Source organism: Arachis ipaensis, chromosome B7 (genome assembly GCF_059453495.1).
Source record: "Arachis ipaensis isolate K30076 ecotype BB chromosome B7, ASM5945349v1, whole genome shotgun sequence".
In the NCBI taxonomy this organism is placed as follows: Eukaryota; Viridiplantae; Streptophyta; class Magnoliopsida; order Fabales; family Fabaceae; genus Arachis; species Arachis ipaensis.
The window spans coordinates 41,849,884-41,861,066 of record NC_142442.1 but is presented as its reverse complement, the minus strand read 5'-3'; positions in this window follow the sequence as shown (position 1 = coordinate 41,861,066).

The following is an 11,183-nucleotide window of genomic DNA, read 5'->3' as shown; positions in this document are numbered from 1 at the left end:
TGTATAATGATGGTTGATTGGAAATGGTATTATTAGAAATTGGGATGAGGGAGGATGTATGACATGAATTTGTGTTTATTCTTTAGCCATTTGATAGAGAAGTGTTAAAAGGGTCGGATGGTGATTTTGGAAAATTTGGTAAAATGTCAATGTGTGAGTAGAGGATGGCTTGATGTTGATTTTGGTACATTTTGATTGATTTCAAATAAAAGGGATGAAATTGGCATGTTTTGATTGATTTTGAAAAGAGTTGAAAGTGGCTTGTTTTGAAAATGGCACTTTATGGTTTTGTATGAAAACATGGTTTTAGGGCATACTTTGACGGGACATAACTTGGACTATAGATCTCTGATTTTGACCAAATCTGTTTAGCAATGAAATTGAATCCGGGATGTCCATGCCGTTCAAAGAACGCGTGAAAAACGATTTAAAATGAGAGAGTTACGTCCATCGAAAGATTGGGGGTTGAATCTGTGAATTCTGCAACTTTTAACTTAGAAACTTTTTAGCAAAATGACCCCCCGCGCGTAGGCACACTTGGTGCATACGCGCCGTTCTTCGAGAAAGCACCATCCACGCGTGTGCATGGTGTGCGCAGGCGCGTCGATGCGCTGCACCAAATGCCCAGCCATTTTCCCGAGAGTTGTGCCAGAGTTGTGCCAGTTTTGTGCCTGGGGAGCAAGAGCACCCACGCGTACGCGTGGTTGGCACTTGCACGTCGTTTGGCTAATTTTCAATCCACGCGTTCACGCGTATGACGCTTGCGCGTCGATGAGTTTTAAGGCCATCCAGGCGTGCGCGTGGAGTGCGCGTACGCGTGTCCCTGTTTTCATCCCAAAGTTGATATTTGAGTTTTAAAAGCCAAATTTCATACTTCTAAGCCTCCGATCTCACCACTTATGTCTTAAATCATTATGATATGCCTAGCGTGAGAAAAAGGACTAGTGAATGTGGTAACTTGCGAGTGAAGCAAGGAGAGAAATAAATGATCATTGAGGATCAAAGATGATTATGTGAGATGCGGAGGATGGCGGTGGAAGTGCTTGTTGTGCCACGGGCCGAAGGGCCGTAATTGTTAATGAATTGGCTGGTTATGGATTTAACCGTGAGCCAGATGGCTAGATTATTGCCGTGTTACGGCGGAGCCATGATTATGGCTAAGTATAAATGCATATATGCTGTTGAATGAATTGTGAATGTTTGCACTTCCACCATCGGAGATGAGGGTTTCCCTGGGAGGAAGCAGTGGCTAGCCACCACGTGCTCCAGGTTGAGACTCGAAGCTCTTTTGATCCTATGTCGTAAGTGTGGCCGGGCACTGTGAAAGGCCCGGATGAGCTCGCCCCCGTAAATATTCACCAATGAGGGTGATGGATATGGATCATGATTATGATCAAGTTTATGATGAGTATAACTCGAGTTGGGGATGCGCGACAGAGGGACAGTCCAATGGTTAGCTACCAGGACTTGTCAGGTTGGCTCTATAACCGACAGATGATATCATCAGCCACTAGGGACAGGCATGCATCATAAGCATACTACATGAATTGTTTGAGATTGCCTATTTGACTGCATATTGATTGCTAATTGTCTAAATGCCTTATCTGTTCCTATTTGTAAATCTCTTGTCTGATATAACTGTGTTTGCTATATTATATTCCTGCTGGTGGTTGAGAGGTCTGAAGGAATTGGAAAAGGAAGTATTAGTTAGACTGAAGGATTTTTAGTCAGTTGCCACTTACGGTTTAGTTTGTTTATAAGCTTTGATATTATCTGGTGGAAGTTCTAGGATTGCCTTCGGCTTTCCTCTGTTATTATGTATTATATATGTGGAAGCTGTTACCGTGCTGGGGACCTCTGGTTCTCACCCATGCGGATTTTGTGGTTTTCAGATGCAGGACGCGAGGCTTCTCATTAAGGCATGCTGGAGACTTCTGGATTAGCGAAGATTCTTTGTTCTCAGGACTCTGTTTTGGTTTATATATCTTGTTTAGATACTTTTATCTCCATTAAATAATACAAATTGTGATGACTCCTTCTAGAGGAGATTTTGGAGAATAGGGTTCTGTATTTGTGTCCCTTTGGGTTTCCTTTGGGGTTTTCCTTATTTTATTACATGTATAAATATTGCTATGCTCGGACCGGTTATCTTCGCAACCGGATTTTGAGTCTTGATATTCCCGTTTTGACACTCTTTGTATATATATGATCTCGCGTTAGCTTATCCATGTTCGTTACGTTATCGATCGGAGTGTTGCGCTCTCGAGTTACGGTTTTTGTTTACCCCTTTTTCTACAAAGGCTCCTAGTTATAATCAATTATTCATACTACTATATGTACTAAATTTTTGTTTTAGAGGTCGTAATACCTTGCCATCTCTAAATTATTACTTAAGCATAAGACTCTGTATGGTAGGGTGTTACAGATGCCATAAGTGAAGAGTAGAAGGAGAAGAAGCAGCACAGAGATTTTACACAGGAGGAATATGAAGATTCTCGAGTTTAAACAACCTTCCGACCTTACGTCCAGTCTCGATGATTTGTCCCGTCTGACGATCCTGTACACGACAACCAGAAATAGAAAAAGTGACATCAAAACCGAGATCAACAAGTTGACCAATAGAAATGAGGTTAAAGTTCAACTTGGGAATATAATAAGTATCAAGGAGATTAAGACTTGAATCGAAAATAGAAACCTTGTGTGTTGCGTGCAAGAGGGAACCATTAGCAGTCTTGACAGAAGGTGCATTGGAAGTAGTAGACAAAGACGAGAAGAGATGACGCAAAGTGACATGTGATTAAAGTAACCGGAATCAAAGTACCATGTAGAGTTACTTGGAGGAGTCGAAAAAGCAGCAGGAGTATTACCAGAGTGGGAGAGAAGATGTTTAAGGAGAGATGCAATATCAGAGAGAGAGAGACAGGAGACGGGTTTAGAGGAGCAGAGGTGGTAGATTCAGTAGTAGTAGCAATAGTAGAAGCAGACACATTCTTGGAGATGTTGGGATGACAAGCATGCGTGAGATGATGAGGACGTGGTGGGCGAGTAGGACAGGCAATAATCAAATGTCCCGAGAGCTTGCAATAATGACAGAACAGCTGTGAATAATGGTAACTAATGTGACCTTTCTGGTGGCATGTGCGCCATTCAACAGAAGGACAATCAGAGAAGAGGTGCCCATAGCGGTTACAGTTTTGACAGAATTTATCCTTTCTGTCTGTGGCAGCAAAGATATCTGACTTTTCCATAATAGTAGACACAGAGATCAAAGAGAGGAGAGAAAATCGCAGTTTCGGAGTAGAAAACGAGAAAACAGATGGCAAAATCGGAAAGAGCTCACCAAAAAACCTTAGGGAGGGCCCACTGTATGACACATCAGCTGCCACGTCAGATTCCACGTCAGCAGCCACGTTAGCAGAAAGTGACACGTGGCGACGTCTGAGTGGAGAAGAGAAGTTGCGTCAGCGCTGAGTCAGCGAGGGTGGTGCACGGGTCGCGAAGCAGTCTGGGTCGGGTCGGGGCGAGCGCGGGTTGCTGGAGGCGCGAATTTCGTGACACGTGCCGCTCGTTGGACCGGTGGATCGTGGCTGAAGATCGAACAGTGCTGGGTGGGTGCTGATCCTGGGGGCGTGGCTTCACGACACGTGGGTCAATCCTGGGCGTTGATGCGGAGATCGGACGATCCTGGAAGCGTCTGGAAGAAGGATGATAAACCACTATTTTATGGTTTATATTGTGTTTAATTGTGTGGTTTTATCATGATCTTTACCCACTTATTCATATGATTAGCATGCATTTATATTTCCTTCCTAAATTTATTACATGATTGAAAACTTGCTTCCTAGAGACTTTTAATTATGTATTTTAATTCTCCTTTATTCCATGCGATGCCGTGATCTGTGTGTTAAGTGTTTCAGGCTTTATAGGGCACGAATGAGTTGGAGATTGGAAAGAAAGCTTGCAAAAATGGAAGGAACACAAGAAATTAAGGAGATGACCGGCGAGAAGTGAGGCGGCCGCATGGCTCACGCGACCGCGCGAAAGAGAGGAAATCTCAGTGACGCGGCCGCATGGCTCACGCGACCGCGCGGATTGGAATAGCATAAGTGACGCGGAGGCGTGGACGACCCGTCCGCGTGGAGAAGCAAAACGCCGAATGACGTGTCCGCATGAATGACGCGATCGCGTGACGTGCGCGATCTGCATAATCTGCAGAATCGCTGGGGGCGATTTCGGGCCCTATTTTGACCCAGTTTTCGGCCCAGAAAAGCAGACTAGAGCCAGGGAACATGCAAAAACCAACAACAACATTCATTCTGCATAGTTTTAGTTTTTTAGATCTAGTTTTCCTCTCCTCTAGGTTTTTTTCTCTCTACACATTCATAGTTTTTAGGATTATTATTTTCTATTGCTTTTTGCATTGGGATTTTGAGAAGAGTTATTACCTCATCAAGACTTCGTCATTCTAGTTAGTTTTCTTTACTTGGCTTTACTCTTCCATGTCCTTTAATTTACTTAATTCTACTATTGGATTATTTTAGAATTTATTAATACAAGAGTTATTTTTATTTTTAATTGATTCTTTTGAGTTTTATTTATCATGTCTTTCTTTAATTCCCTTTCCTATGTTATGAGTTCCACATTCACAATGAGTGAGTAGTTCCCTAACTTGATGGGGAGTTGATTGAAAGGAACCCTTGAGTTGGAATGCTCAAAGGAGAAATTATAATTGGGTTTATTATTGGATTGCCCTCTAATCACTAACGCCAGTCCTTCCAAGTAAGCGGACTGGGACTTGTGAATAGAAACAGCATTTCAACTTGTTTGACTTTCCCTTACCTAGTAAGGGATAACTAAATAGAACAACCCCCAATTATCAATTAATCTTGAGAGTACTGCAACAAGAATAGGGCTTCCAACTAATCTACTCTTAGTCAAGGCTTTTATTTAAATCACATTAATTCTCTGATTTAATTTCCTGTCATTCAACTCAAATCTTTTTGAAAACCATCCGATTAATAAAATAGCACACTTTCCTGCAACTCGTTGGGAAACGACCTGGGATTCATACTCCCAGTATTTTAATTTTAATTTCTGTGACACCCTTTTTTAAATTGATAAGCGGATTTCTGGTTGGTTGAGGACTATACTCGCAACGCATATCTTATAACAATTCTTAACTCGCCAATTTTCGCCCACATCAATTTTTGGCGCTGTTGCCGGGGAGTTGCAATAGAGTGCTAAAGTTATTGATTGGATTTTATTTATTTGCATTTTATTTTATTTTACTACTATGAGCTGCTTGTTTCTTTCGTTGGATGACGCGTTCGCTTCCTGACCCAAGCTTGTTAGTATTCGATCCTGAGATTGAAAGAACTATTTCACGAATAAGGCAAGCTCGGCGTCGGTTAGTCCTCTCTGAGGGCGGATCTGAAACGTCACTTGAGAAAGAAACCAGCCTCCGTTCTACTGATTTGGTTGTTTTACGTGCAGGTAACATGACAGCAGCTAGGAGAGTTACTATCCAGGAGGCAGGAGCCCCTGATTTTACAATGCAACCATTTCAAGCGCATCACCCAGCGGTGGCTACAGACTTTAAAATAAAGACCGCACTGCTCAATTTGATGCCCAAGTTTCATGGCTTGCCTGCTCAGGAGCCTATCAAGCACCTGAGAGATTTTCAAGCAGCCTGTTCTACTGTCAGGCGTGATGGTGCAGATGAAACTTCAATTTTGCTGAAAGCTTTCCCGTTTTCTCTTGAGGGGAAGGCAAGAGAGTGGTACTACACTCAACCAGCAGCAATTGTATCCAACTGGGATACACTGAGAAGAGAATTCTTGGAAAAGTTCTTTCCAGCTGAAGTTACTGATAAACTGAGGAAAGATATTTTCATGATTGTTCATGATGATTCTGAAACTCTCTATGAGTACTGGGAGCGCTTCAATAATCTTCTGGAAGCTTGCCCCCACCATATGATTGACAAGATAGTGTTACTCGGTTACGTCACACAAGGCATGAGGCCCCAAGACAAGACCACATTGGAAAGTGCTAGCAATGGGTCTATGAAAAAGTACAAGATCACTAATGAGGCATGGCAATTGATCAGCGACTTAGCTGAATCTACTAGGAATCACAGGCAGAAACAAGGCCGTGCAAAAGCCATTGCAGAAGTATCCTCTAGCAGAGAGACTGCTGCTTTAACTCAGAGTATCTGTGAAATGACCAACTTGCTGAAGCAGATGCAATTGAATCAACAACAAGTTCAGCAAGCTCAACCTTCTCCACCACAGCAAAACCAACAGTTAGTCCCACAGAGAGTTTGCGGAATCTGTGCTGATTATAGCCATTATACTGATGAATGTCTGCAGCTCCAGCAGGAAGACAACACCGTGGCAGCCACTCATAACTTCTATGACCGCCCCAACCAAGGGTACAATCAAAGTGGCAATTACAACCATGGATGGCAGGACAATTCTAACCAGAATTGGAGGGACAACAACAACAACAGAGGAGGCAGAGATAATCAGGGGAATCAGAGGTGGAATAACAACAACAGGCAGCAGAACCAGTACCAGCCTTACAGAGCACATCACCTGAGGCAATCCCAAGGACCACAGAATACCCAACAGCAGACCTCTCAAATTACCTATCCTTCTTCTTCTGCTAATGATGACTTACTACAATCAATTGATCGGAGACAGCAGACCATAAAAAATAACATTAATGGCACTCTGAATGGTCTGAACGCTACTTTGCAAGCTCTTGTCTCACAGATTGGTTCAATGAATAACTCCAATAATCAACCTTTGAGCTCCAGCGGAATTCTCTCTCAACCATTACCCAATCCCAAGGGTGGTATTAATGCCATCACCCTAAGGTCCGGAACTACACTGCAGGAGAGGAACCAGGAGGAGCCAAGCTCACCAGAACACGCCTCAGCTGAAGAGGTAGTGGAAATAGAAGATGTTGAAGAGGAAGAAGACATACATGACATAGCTAAAAAAGAAGAAGCTCGACCACAGGAGGAAGCATCAAAAGGCACAGACACTGCAGAAAACACCACTCCTATTCCATTTCCACAACTTGCAAGAAAGCCCAGGAAGCAGCTGGAACCTGATCCAAAAATCGTATAGATATTCAAAAAGGTTGAGGTAACTGTTCCTCTATTTGATGGTATTCAACAGGTACCTAAGTATGCAAAGTTTCTAAAAGATTTATGTATACATAAAGACAAAATTAATGAATTAGAAACTATTCCTTTAGGTAGTTCCATATCTGCTTTAATGGGAGGTTTACCTGAAAAGTGTAGTGACCCAGGTCCTTGTATAGTTAATTATACTATTGGTGGTGTGATAATTTCTGACTACATGTGTGATTTAGGAGCATGTCTGAGTATAATGCCTTTGTCTATATATGATGTTTTGAGGCTCCCTCCCTTAAAAAGGTCAGCAGCTCGTTTTGTGTTAGCAGATAAAAGCATTATTACAGTGGTTGGAGTTGCTGAAGATGTATTAGTGGGCATTAAGGGACTCATGTTCCCCACTGATTTTTATATCCTGGAAATGCCCCAAAATGACTCAGACAAGCCATCATCAATCCTACTCGGAAGGCCATTCTTGAAGACCTCAAAGTTTAAATTAGATACTTTTTCAGGAACATACTCTTTTGAAATAGATGGCCGAATAGTGATCTTCAACCTGAATGGAGTTATGACGCATCCTCCGGAGGATCACTCTATCCTCAAGTGTGACATTATAGTTGAAACCGTGGCTGAAGTCCATCAGGAGGAACTTGAAGAGAAGCACACAGGACAAGGTCCAAGTGTGGGGACATTCTCAGAGGACAATGACAGTGCTTTGCCATTGTTACCAGCTCCAGACAACCCAGAGCCTGACTATGATTAGAAGTTAGAGCTAAAACCCCTTCCTCCACACCTCAAATATGCTTACCTTGAAGACAAGCAGAAGTTTCCAGTTATCATTGCAAGGGAGCTCACTTCTCAACAAGAAGAGCAGTTACTTGGTGTGCTGAGGAGACACAAAAAGGCAATTGGTTGGAGTTTGGCAGACATAGTAGGCATCAACCCTCAAGTCTGTGAGCATAGAATATTTTTAGAAGAGGGAGCAAGACCTGTCCGTCAACCCCAGAGAAGACTGAACCCCACTATCCTCGAGGTTGTCAAAAAGAAAGTGACCAGACTACTAGAGGCAGACATCATCTACCCCATCTCAGACAGTGAATGGGTGAGCCCAGTACAAGTAGTGCCAAAGAAGTCTGAAGTCACTATAGTAAAGAATGAGAATGGAGAGCTCATAGCAACCAGAGTTCAGAACGCCTGGAGGGTCTGCATTGACTACAGACGCCTCAACCAAGCCACCCGTAAGGATCACTATCCTCTTCCATTCATTGATCAAATGCTGGATCGCCTGTCAGGTAAATCACATTATTGTTTTCTAGATGGTTACACAAGGTTTTTCCAGATTTATATAGCTCCTGAGGATCAGGAAAAGACCACTTTTACATGTCCTTTTGGGACTTATGCTTACAAGAGAATGCCCTTTGGCTTGTGCAATGCACCAGCTACTTTTCAGAGGTGCATGATGAGTCTTTTCTCTGATCTTATTGAGGACTGCATGGAAGTTTTTATGGAAGATTTTAGTGTTTATGGCGATTCCTTTAGCCTTTGCTTAGATGGATTATCTAGAGTATTAGATAGATGTGTCAGTACAAACCTTGTATTAAATTTTGAAAAATGTCACTTTATGGTTAAACAAGGGATTGTACTAGGACATGTTGTGTCTAATACTGGCATTTCTGTAGATCCAGCAAAGGTGGATGTTATTTCTAGTTTACCTTACCCCTCTTCTGTGAGGGAAGTCCGTTCGTTCCTTGGCCATGCAGGTTTTTATAGGAGATTCATTAAGGACTTCAGTAAGGTAGCACTTCCCTTATCCAGGCTACTGCAGAAAGATATTGAGTTCAAGTTCAGTGAAAATTGTAAACAAGCGTTTGATAAGCTGAAAACCGCCCTAACTCAAGCTCCAATTGTGAGAGGACCATACTGGAGCCAACCATTTGAAATAATGTGTGATGCTTCCAACCATGCCATAGGAACAGCACTGGCTCAGCGTGAAGGTAAGGATCCTTTTGTTATTGCTTACGCGTCTAAAACTTTAGATGTCGCTCAGTCAAATTACACTACTACTGAGAAAGAGCTTCTTGCTATTATTTTTTTCTCTGGATAAATTCCGAGCCTATTTACTTGGTACTAAAGTAGTAGTGTATTCAGACCACGCAGCTCTAAAGTATTTATTAGCTAAAAAGGAGTCCAAACCAAGGCTTATACGTTGGATACTGCTATTACAAGAATTTGATTTGGAAATTAAGGACAGGAGTGGTAACCAGAATTTAGTGGCAGACCACTTGAGTCGCCTTGAACATATTACAGATGACTCCACTCCTATAGCTGATAATTTCCCATTTGATAACCTGCAAGCAGTATCTGAGATAGTCCCTTGGTATGCACCTGTAGCTAATTATCTAGTTAGCCGCACCTTCCCTCCGAACTTTTCTAAGCATCAAAGAGACAAGCTGAAAAACGAGTCTAAATATTAAATATGGGATGACCCATATTTATGGAGATGTGGCGCTGACCAGGTAATTAGACGGTGTGTGCCTCAATCAGAATTCCAGTCCATCTTAGAGGCCTGTCACTCATCTGAAAGTGGAGGACATTTTGGCCCTCAAAGGACTACTAGAAAAATCTTAGACTGTGGATTCTGGTGGCCTCTCTTTAGAGACGCTGCTGAATTTTGTAGATCTTGTTTTCCATGCCAAAAATTTGGTAATATATCCAGGAAGGATGAGATGCCTCAACAAATTATGCTTTTCTGTGAAATTTTTTATGTTTGGGGCATTGACTTCATGGGTCCATTTTCAAATTCTAATGGTTATTTATATATATTGTTAGCTGTAGATTACGTTTCCAAATGGGTGGAAGCAATTCCTACCCGCACTAATGATGCTAACACTGTTGTTTCCTTTGTAAGAAACCATATTATTTGTCGCTTTGGATCACCATGAGCAATCGTGAGCGATCAAGGCACCCATTTTTGTAACAGGAGACTAACCGGATTAATGAAGAAGCATGGGATAATTCATAAGGTTGCAACAGCATACCACCCTCAGACTAATGGACAAGTTGAGGTGTCAAACAGAGAAATAAAGCATATCTTGCAGAAGATAGTCAAACCTCATAGAAGAGACTGGAGCACCAGGCTACAAGATGCACTTTGGGCGTACAGAACCGCATACAAAACACCCATTGGGATGAGTCCTTTCCGCTTAGTTTATGGAAAAGCTTGTCATCTCCCTGTTGAAGTAGAGCACAAAGCCTTCTGGGCAGTAAAGGAGTGCAACATGGGAATTGAAAAAGCCGAAGCTGAAAGGAGATTACAACTGCAAGAATTGGAAAGCCTTCGCCTGGAAGCTTATGAGAACTCAAGACTATACAAGGAGAAGATGAAGGCTGTACATGATCAGCATATCAGGAGGAAAGAGTTCCAACCTGAGAATTTAGTCCTCCTTTACAAATCTCGACTGAGGCTCATGCCAGGCAAGTTGAGATCAAGATGGGAAGGTCCATACAGAGTAGAGAAGGCCGAACCGTACGGAGTTTATCACCTAAGCCATCCTTCACGCTCTGAACTTATCAAAGTTAATGGACATCGTTTAAAGCTGTACCATGGCGAGCAGCTGAAGAAAAACAAGGAGCTCGAGATCTTCCTCTTGGAAGATCCCCACACAGCCGAAGACTGAGCTAGTGGAGCGCCCAACTTACGGACGTTAAAGCAAAGTGCTAGGTGGGAGACAACCCACCATGGTATGATCGTTCTTTTCCTTATTTTTTATTTTCTTATTCAATAACTCTTCTCTTTATTAGTACATTTCGTGCATCTGCATCTACATATTTTTATTATAAAAAAAAACGTTACGCGACGCAACCGCATCATTGACGCGTCCGCGTCGCAAGGAGATGGGAGAAAATAATAAACAAACAGAGAGTCACGCAGGAGCGTGGCTGGAGGTGTGCCCGTGGCACAAATCGTCCCATGCGACCGCGTCGTTGACGCGTCCGCGTCGAATGGGAATACTGATCTCCCACGCGACTGTGTGCCCCACGC